Source organism: Giraffa tippelskirchi, chromosome 14 (genome assembly GCF_054371585.1).
Source record: "Giraffa tippelskirchi isolate mGirTip1 chromosome 14, T2T-mGirTip1v1.2.pri, whole genome shotgun sequence".
Taxonomy (NCBI): domain Eukaryota; kingdom Metazoa; phylum Chordata; class Mammalia; order Artiodactyla; family Giraffidae; genus Giraffa; species Giraffa tippelskirchi.
This window is the reverse complement of record NC_137288.1, coordinates 51434341-51444621: the sequence shown is the minus strand read 5'-3', so window position 1 is coordinate 51444621 and position 10281 is coordinate 51434341. Positions and strand designations below refer to the sequence as shown.

General features: G+C 42.5%; 1 long non-coding RNA gene across 1 annotated transcript; it reads left to right on the top strand.

Moving 5' to 3' along the window:
- The first annotated feature begins 422 nt into the window (after positions 1-422).
- LOC145534227 (uncharacterized) lies at positions 423-1628 on the top strand. The gene is made up of 2 exons (XR_014074361.1): positions 423-661; positions 1480-1628. It is a non-coding gene; the product is annotated as an uncharacterized LOC145534227 (long non-coding RNA).
- The last annotated feature ends 8653 nt before the right edge of the window (positions 1629-10281 follow it).

Below are 10281 nucleotides of genomic sequence, written 5' to 3'. Positions count from 1 at the left end.
GGAATCATGAACTTTGAGGGGGAAAGACCAGTTTTTCCACATCTGGGTAGCTGTTGGACACTTGAAGAGTCCTTTGGAACTTGGGAGCACTTTCAGTCAACTTGGGTTATAGAAACTTATTTCAAAATCCTGTCTACATTCTGGGCAGACATTGGAAATATCTGCCTTCAAGAGGAAACAATAAAGAGCTTGATGATTTCAAAACCTCAAGCTCAAAGTTTCAAGATCCATTTTTTACTGGTATTATACCAGTAACAGGTATTTGTTTCCACAAACCTGGTTAGCCCCATTTCCATCTCTCCGGAGACAGGAAACCATCACACACACCCATCCTCAGCAGCAACTTCACGACTTTCTAGATTTCAATGAGAATCTGAAAATAAAGGAATAGATGAATGGAACACAGAACTATGGAACAGAACAGAACAATTGGGTCATGTGACTACTGTCTCCTTCATTATCTCGTTTCCAAAACTCCCTAGTAAAGCAAGTATCTAATATGCTGCATAGCCTCACTCGAGACCCCTTTGGAAAGAAAGATGACCTCCTGTGAAATCCCCCACACCTCTCAGCGCTTACCCAGAGCCCTACATACACAGGTTCAATTGAATTTAATATTTAACAAGTGGACTGTGAGGAAGAGGCATTTGAGAAATATTAAGTAAGTAGAAACAAAGATGCACTTTTTCAGAAGGAGCGTCAATAATTCAAAGTTCAGCTTAACATTTAAAAGAGCTAGTTCTCCATTCCCTATAAAATCATCTTTCATATATTTTTGAAGATCCTAATGAGATCACTTTTCAGTCTTCTCTTTTGGGGATTAAATCCTCCCTGCTTCTACTCTGTTTTCATAGATTAACTTTGAAATGTTCACGTTTCGCTTCTACTATTAATTCTGCTTTTTTCTAATCTTCATCCCATGTACCTTCTCAGCTGTTTGCTTCTAGAAAGGCCTTCCCTTCAGTATCTCTGGATAGTCATTGAGAAGCCAGCTGATGTCACTCTGACCTGTGATTCATTTCTGCTAAAAGTTAACCATGTCATAGATCTATTCACCCTCCTCCCTGTCAATCCTCCAAATAGTGTGACCTGGGAGGCACAAGGTGGAACAGCCCAGAAATCCATCGAGTCGTGGAGGGATGCATTGACTCCTGGAATGAGTGAGGGAGGCCCACCATCCTGGAAGAGAATTCCCGGAGACTGTCATCTCACTAATGTTTTATAAAACATTATGCAACACAAGCAGCTAATGAAGAGGCCTTAGGCCAGTTAGAATCCAGTTTTCAGGCTTCAGGACGTTACCTGAGCGCTTCTCTGGTGCTTCCTACGTTCCTGTCCCGTGTGTCTAGCTGTTCGATCTACAGACTCTCTTGTTCGGCGCATTTCATCTGGTTTCTGCCCAACCTGAATTTCCTTTTCACTTACAATTGGCATCTCCTGGTTAAAAGCAACTCTGATACTTTCTCGTATTTCTTGCAGCACCTTGCTCAGGGGCTGAGCCTGTGGTCACATGATACCTTTCTCAGTTACGTGACATCGGTTGTATAGAGAATTGGAACGTTTTCCCGAAGACCTCACCTTTGGAAGACACAACTTGTTTTGAATAAAGCAAATCCATTTCAGCCAAATTCTTCCTGGTTCTGTCTTTCATGAGTATCTACGTCCTGCCCACAGATCCAAGCTTTGATTGTGATAAGATGGATGTGACCACGGTCCATGTGGTGAGGGTGGTCCAATGCAAGCCAAGCACTGTCCTCACCTGGGTAAGTGTTTCAGCAAAGAGGGAGTCCCGCCTCAGCCTTCACGTTGAACTTGGGATGTCCATCCAAGTATTCTTGGTTTATTCTACTCAAAAAAAATTATTTAGGAGCATGTGGTTAGAAGGGAGAAGAGAAACAAAAAAAAAAAACTGGAAAGATGAGGCAAAGCATTACCTAATAATTTATTATAATTTAATGAATAATTTCATTCATTCTTTCATTATCATATTTTTTTTAGCATCTACTTAAGTCAGACACTGTGTTCATCATATAAACACCAGTATTATATATGAAATTTTTTATCTTTGGATTGTCATCAATCAATGACTGAATAAATGCACAAAAGCCAGAATTAGAATATAATTTTTAGGCTGTGGAAAGCCTTTAATATTAGTTCACACCAACTCTGATACAGTGTTTTAGAAGGTCTGATGTGTTTGAGTCACATGAGGCAGTGGCTTTCTGAATTTTTAAAATTTCATTCCACAGAAAGAGATGCTTTAGATCACAACCCAGTGTGTAAACACACACACACACTTCTGTCAATTGCAGGGTTCTTTTTTTAATTGTTGATCCCAACCCACTGAGCCTCTTGATGAAAGTGAAAGAGGAGAGTTAAAAAGTTGGCTTAAAACTCAACTTTCAGAAAACTAAGATCATGGCATCTGGTCCCATCACTTCATGGCAAATAGATGGGGAAACAATGAGAAACTTTATTTTTGGGGGCCCCAAATCACTGCAGATGGTGACTGCAGCCATGAAATTAAAAGACGCTTGTACCTTTGAAGAAAAGTTATGACCAACCTAGACAGTATATTAAAAAGTAGAGACATTACTTTGCCAACAAAGGTCCATCCAGTCAAAGCTATGGTTTTTCCAGTAGTCATGTATGGATGTGTGAGTTGGACTATAAAGAAAGCTGAGTGCCAAAGAATTGATGCTTTTGAATTGTGGTGTTTGAGAAGAATCTTGAGAGTCCCTTGGACTGCAAGGACATCCAATCAGTCCATCCTAAAGGAAATCAGTCCTAAATATTCATTGGAAAGACTGATACTGAAGCTGAAACTCCAATACTTTGGCCATCTGATGCAAAGAACTGACTCATTGGAAAAGACCCTAATGCTGAGAAAGATTGAAGGTGGGAGGAGAAGGAGATGACAGAGGATGAGATGGTTGGATGGCATCACCAACTCAATGGACATGAGTTTGGGTAAACTCCGGAGTTGGTGATAGACAGGGAGGCCTGGCGTGCTGCAGTCCATGGGGTCATAAAGAGTCAGACATGACCGAGTGACTGAACTGAACTGAACTGAACCCATTAAATTGGTCTCAAGACCATGGGTTGTGACCACAGTTGGCACGACACCACCGTGGGCCACCAAAGTGGTAACCCTCTGCCCTGGCTGAACAGGAAAGTCACTGGGAGCTTTCTAAAAAAATACAGGGACTTCCCTGGTGGTCCAGTGGTTAAGAATTCACCTTCCAATGCTGGGGACGTGGGTTTGATCCCTGGTCAGGGAACTAAGATCCCACATGCCTCGGGGCATCTAAGCCCACTTACCACAACTAGAGAGAAGATTGAGTGCCTCAACTAAGACCCAACAGAGCCAAATAAATAAACAAATAAAATATCAAAAATAATGATAAATAAAATTAAAAAATACAGATGCCTGGCCCCCTACCCCAGACCAACTGAACCCAAATCTGGAGGTGAGATCTGTTAAAGCTCCCTGTCTGATTCCCATGAGCAGTGAGGGTTAGCATCACTCTACATCACTACATCATGGAAAATGTCCTTTTAAAATAAACAATTACCATCTTAATCATATAAGTGACACATGTGCCTACTGAAAATTTCAAATAGCATAGATGATTATGAAATAAAAACTGAGGCACTGGATCAATGCCTTACTCCTCACTTCTGCTGTCTATAGATAAACATTATTAACACCTCCTTCCCCAAAACTCTTGTTGCATATTCGGGAATCCATTGATATATAGTTTCCACAAGTTTACATTTCCAGATAATTTTAATAATAGGTTGCCAAGTTATAAAAGTTACTGATGGTATTTTGATGAAGATTACATTGGATTTACGGATTAGTTCAGTTCAGCCACTCAGTCATGTCCAATTCTTTGCAACCCCCTGGACTGTAGCACACCAGGCTTCCCCATCCATCACCAACTCCCAGAGCTTGCTCAAACTCATGTCCATAGAGTTGGCGATGCCATCCAACCATCTCGTCCTCTGTTATCTCTTTCTCCTCCTGCCTTCAATCTTTCCCAGCATTGGTGTCTTTTCCAATGAGTCAGTCCTTCGCATCAGGTGGCCAAAGTATTGGAGTTTCAGCTTCAGCATCAGTCCTTCCAATGACTACTCAGGACTAATTTCCTTTTGGATGGACTAGTTGGATGTCCTTGCTGTCCAAGAGACTCTCCAGAGTCTTCTCCAACACCACATTTCAAAAGCATCAATTCTTCAGCACTCAGCTTTCCTTACAATCCAATTCTCACATCCATACATGACTACTGGAAAAATCATAGCTCTGACTAGATGGACCTTTGTTGGCAAAGTAATGTCTCTACTCTTTAATATACTGTCTAGGTTGGTCATAGCTTTTCTTCCAAGGAGTAAGCATCTTTTAATTTCATGGCTGCAGTCACCATCTGCAGTGATTTTGGGGCCCCCAAAAATAAAGTTTCTCATTGTTTCCATTGTTTCCCCATTTATTTGCCATGAAGTGATGGGACTGGATGCCATGATCTTAGTTTTCTGAAAGTTGAGTTTTAAGCCAACTTTTTCACTCTTCTCTTTCACTTTCATCAAGAGGCTCTTTAGTTCTTCTTTGCTTTCTACCATAAGGGTGGCGTCATCTGCATATCTGAGGTTATTGATATTTTTCCCAGCAATCTTGATTCCAGCTTGTGCTTCCTCCAGCTCAATATTTCTCATGATGTACTCTGCATATAAATTAAATAATCAGGGTGACAATATACAGCCTTGACATACTCCTTTCCCAATTTGGAACCAGTCTGTTGTTCCATGTCCAGATTAATTTCAGGTAAATTGATGTGTTTACAGTATTAAGAAAATGATAGCTCTTTTTATTTTTTATGTCCTTCAAGAAAGTATTACAGTTTTAAAAATATATAGGTGTACACATTTCCTATTAAGTTCATTCTAGGTGTTCTTTTTTTAACACTCTTATAAATGAGGTAGATTGCCTCATTACATTTTATAGCTAAACATTGCCTGTTTATTGAAATGCTACTGAATGTGGATATTAATTTTGAAATCAGTCCACCTAGCTAAATTACCATCTGTTGTTACAGAATTTCTCCCAATTGATTCTTTTGTACTTTCTATGTAAACAACTACATTGTCTGAAAATAGTAGTAACTTTGTATCCTCATTTGAAATATCGATGCCTCATATTTTTCTCTAATTGCATGACCAGTGCTTTCAAAAGAACAAATTTTAATTTGAGATTATTCCAGAAAGTAACATCTATTATAATGTATAATGACCTATTATTTAATGACTTATAGGGAAGAATTATATACACTATATATATATATATATATATATATATATAGGCATATTGAGACTGAGGAAAGATAAAGAAAACTTGGTAAAATCACTTTTAATAATTTTTTTCAGTTACCTTTTTCTTTAAAAGACTGTCAACTTTAAAGAAAAATATCATTCCCCCATATTTGTTATTATCACAGCTGAGATTTTATCATGGATACATAAAGAGGGGTTTCCCAAGTGGCTCAGTGGTAATGAACTTACCTGCCAATGCAGGAAACTTGGGTCCAATCCCTGAATTGGGAGGATCCCCTGGAAAAGGGAATGGCTACTCACTCCAGTATTCTTGCCTGGAGAATTCCATAGATAGAGGAGCCTGGGGGGCTACAGTCCATGGGGTCACAAAGAGTTGGACACGACTGAGCAGCTAACACTTTCACACCTGAAACTAATATAATGTGACATGTCAGTGAAAGTCACTCAGTCGTGTCCAACTCTTTACAATCCCATGGACTATACAGTCCATGGAATTCTCCAGGCCAGAATACTGGAGTGGGTAGCCTTTCCCTTCTCTAGGGAATCTTCCTAACCCAGGGATCAAACCCAGGTCTTCGCATTGCAGACAGATTCTTTACCAGCTGAGCCATGTTAATTATGCCTCAAAACAAAACTCAAACCAACAACTCTGTTTCTCACTAGCCACAAGTCTGGCAGCCATCGTGGGCTCAGCATGGATGCCAGACTACTTGCATCGCTGCAGAAAGTTCTACTGGGCAGCACTGGCTGAGCCATCACGTCAGCCACAGAGCCAAGAACTTGACACAGTCACGCTCAGAAAAGCAAAATCAGGCAGACTTGACTCCACCTCCTCCCAGGCCGGCGCTTCCTATTTCCAGTAATGACAGCAGTTTTCTGCTTCTGGAGATGGACAGCCTCAAGGTGCCAATTCAGGAAACAGTCTTTTATGCAACATATTTCCATGACAAAAGGAAGCAGTCATGTGGCTGGAGTTGTCCAGACCATGGGTTCAGGGGTCTTTTTATATTTTTTAAAGAGAAAACCAAAGAGGAAGTAACCCCGGTTTTCCTTTCCATTCAGTTCCTCCAAGGTCCTTGAGCTCCGAGGCAGGTATGGGAACCATGCTGTCGTCCCTGTGTCCAGCCCACCTCCTAGCTCCCAGGATGGGAGGGGAAGAAAATGACAATGTCACCTTGTCCCTTAGGAAACACTTGTTCAAATTTATGTGTCCACAGCAGGGCAGGCTGGAGTGCACCAGCTGGCCAGGTGAGGGCCTATGAAGCCAAGGGCCACGGGTGCAAAGGTAGGGGGAACCCAGCTCCCCATCCCCGCTGCCCGCACGCCCCACCTCGCTTTCCTTCTGCAGATAGAGAGCTGGCCGAGCTCCTTCCCTGGGAACACTGAACTCCTGGGCTCAGCCTCCAGCTCCTTCTCAGAGCCCAGCGTTATCACTGCGTGGCAGTCTGAGGGCAACCCAGCAGCCGCTTGCTCTGTCCCTTCAGGAAAACAAAAATAGCAGAGACCCACTCCAGAGCTTATGTGTGGAGCCAAACCACTGCCTACCTTGGACCTGGAATGAAGCCCTGGGGAAAAGTCCTGACTGCGTGAATGCCCAGAGCTGCTGGAGACCAGAGCTGTGACCTCCTGGAGTTCACAGGACCATCCTCCTTCCATGGAGGCTCTTAGGAAGGAGAATTAGCCGAGTATAAGCTGCAGCTGCTGCTGCTTACAATAACAACAATAATAATGTAGTGGCACTTTTCACATTTCCCTCATCAACTTCCTTAATTCTCACAGCAACCCTGCCTGGAAGTTCTCTTCCTACCTTCATCCTGTAGATGGGGAGGTTGGCTTTGTTGTCCTTGTTTAGTCGCTCAGTCGTGTCCAACTCTTTGCGACCCCATGGACTGTAGACCGCCAGGCTCCTCTGTCCGTGGGATTCTCCAGGCAAGAATTCCGGAGTAAGTTGCCATTTCCTTCTCCAAGAGATCTTCCTGACCCAGGGATCGAACCTGAATCTCCTGTGACTCCAGCATTGGCAGGCAGATTCTTTACCACTGAGCCACCTGGGAAGCCACCTCTAAATAATTGCTCGATATTTATTTGAAGGCAAGGTTTTCATGGCCCAAACAGAAGAACCAAAACCCCTACAGTCGAGCAGACAATCCTCTTCAAAAAATAGACTGTTAATTGTATGGGAAATTTTTTACTGCTGTTTTTTTCCCCAAAATTTATCTATGTCAAAGAAACTGTAATAATGTGCCATGTTGGCAATACTACTTGAATTTGGGGGCAATGTAAGAGAAGCTAGGAGAAAATGAATAACCTTGTTAAGAAAACCCCTAATGCTTTTGCATGTCACTCATCCTAAAAATGCTACAAAAGATACCTGAGAATTGACCTTGAAAGCCAGCTCCTGGGGCCAGCATGTGATTCACTGTGGTCTTACTATTCTCATCAGCCAGGAGGATCTAAGTTATTAATACAGGAGGGAGCTTTCTGGTTTCCAAGTGATGTCTTCAGTATTAGCTAATCTGGATGTTCAGAAGAGCCTGGGAAGATGCACGATGTGACCTTAGTTCGATCAGAAGGTGATAAAACTCAGGTTCAGGAGGGTGTTAAACAACTCACTCGAGGTCATGTGGTCAGAAGGAGCCACTGCTGCGGATGGAAAAAGCATCCAGAATCCAGATGAGCCAACCATCCCTGATGCCCTGGTGAGATGCGGTTCAATGACTCAAGTGTCTTTGATGTTGTCAGAAAGCAAGAGTGCTTCTTAGCTGATTGTTAGCAGGAAAGAGGCTATTTAGATTACAGATGTTCAGGCCTGAAAATGAAGGAAATCAGGTAGCTGTGAATTTAACAACTGCATACAGAGATTCCATAATGCCTCAGACTCTCTAGGTCCCAGACTCACAACTCTATCATCACAAAGACAAAGGAAGGTGTGAGATTCACCAAGGTAACTTTGGGTCCTCATAATGACTCACAGGGCTTCCCTAGTGGCTCAGACAGGAAAGAATCTGCCTGCAATGCAAGAGACCTGGGTTTGATTCCTGGGTCGGGAAGATTCTCTGAAGGAGTAAGTGGCAACCCACTCCAGTATTCTTGCCTGGAGGATCCCATGGACAGAGGAGCCCAGTGGGCTACAGTCCATGGGGTTGCAAAGAGTGACTAACACTTTCACTTTTCAATGACTCATACTGTGACGTGAGATTCCATAACACATCAACCAGGCTGGAAGGAGGAGGCTGAAAATTCTCAAGCCAGGAACTTTGCAAACTTGCTGACAAGAGAGTTCATTGCCAAGTTCCCTCTTTACCCCAAAGTCACTGGAGTCTGCATGGACAAGAAGAGCAAAAACTGATCTAAAATGTTTTCTAGTCGATTGACTCTAAACAAAGAAAAGCACCATTGAATTTGGTAGCTGACATTGTGTGACCTGAACAGGCTGGTGGCACCACTGCCCCGCCAGTTCCTGAGGTTTGTTTGTAAAACTGGGCATAGCAAAGGAGACCCATATTTCTCTCTTCCTCAAAGACACTGTGATCCTAATGCTAATTGGAAAAACTTTTCCACTCAGTACATGAGCACTTGGAGCCCTGATTAATCTCCAAAGATCTGAGGCATGAGCCTACTTCTGTACCAACCTGGCAATGTCCTGAAGTCTATTTGTCTTTCACAGGCAGATTTATAGTCTATGTGAAGCACAGGTGTCCCCTCCTCTTTGGGGAAAGAAAAAAAAAAAGAGCAGTGGATTCAGGATCACTTTAAGGAAGTGAAATCAAATAAGATAAAAGCAAGAGACAGTCACTTGTTCACACCTGGAATATTGACCCCATAGGGCCAGTGACCACACTCCTCTTTGAGACCTTCTGGTCACCTACCACACTCTCCTTCTTAAAGCTTTCCCATCCCCTAAAATGACCCTTTTCTCTTTTCATCTACCTCTGAATTTAAAACTCCCAACTTGTTACCTCTGACTTCAAATATCCCCTATGATACTTGTTGAAGTGTTGTCTCATTTGTGGCAGAAACCCATGAAATCATATGAAATCTACACCCTTTTCTTCCTTTGCCTTCTAAGGAGGGAGGGGGAGGTTCCCCCAGAGATCCTTGTTTTGTCAAATTCTCAAGAATATCTGGAGAGATGGGGGCATACAATCTGCACACGGCCTGGATATGTGCTCACTCACTAGGTCGTGTCCAACTACTTGCAACCCCATTGACTGCAGCCCACCAGGCTCCTCTGTCCATGGGATTCTCCAGGCAAGAATACTGAAGTGAGCTGTCATGCCCTCCTCCAGGGGATCTTCCCAACCCAGGGATCAAACCTGGATCTCCTACACAGCAGACAGATTCTTCACCATCTGAGCCACCAGGGAAGCCCCTTACATATGAGAAATACCCATTAAATATTTCATTGCTTGATTGATAGGAAAAGCATGTTTTCCAATTATTTTATTTATAATATATAATTATATTTATAATTATTACATTTATTCTGAAATGACAAGGAGGAGCCAATATTTTACAATAGAAGAGAATCAAGGATGTCAGCAAAAGGACACCTTTATGTTTGGGATTTTTTAAAAGATATTCTGTTTGGCAAGGCATAACCATGTTCCTATTAACCTTGGAAAGAAACACTTTTTACTCAGTCGTATGCTAAGAGAAACAGAACTGCCTATAAGCCACTGGGTGTGATTGCTGTCATGACTTTCCAGTCAAATTTCCAAGCAGAGCAGTCTCTAAGAGGACCCCACCTCAGGCTTTGGAAAGTTGTCTTAGGGGAAATGAACTGTGGTCTAAGAGGATCCTGAGCGGATGGATGCTGGTAAATCTTTAACTGACTTCACGAAAAAAAAGAGGCCTGGTCTGCACTGTGTGCCAATTTCCATGGTATAAAGATTCTCAAAATGGCAGATCTCAAGCTGCCCACATGGCATCGCTGAGTAGAGAACTAGAAAG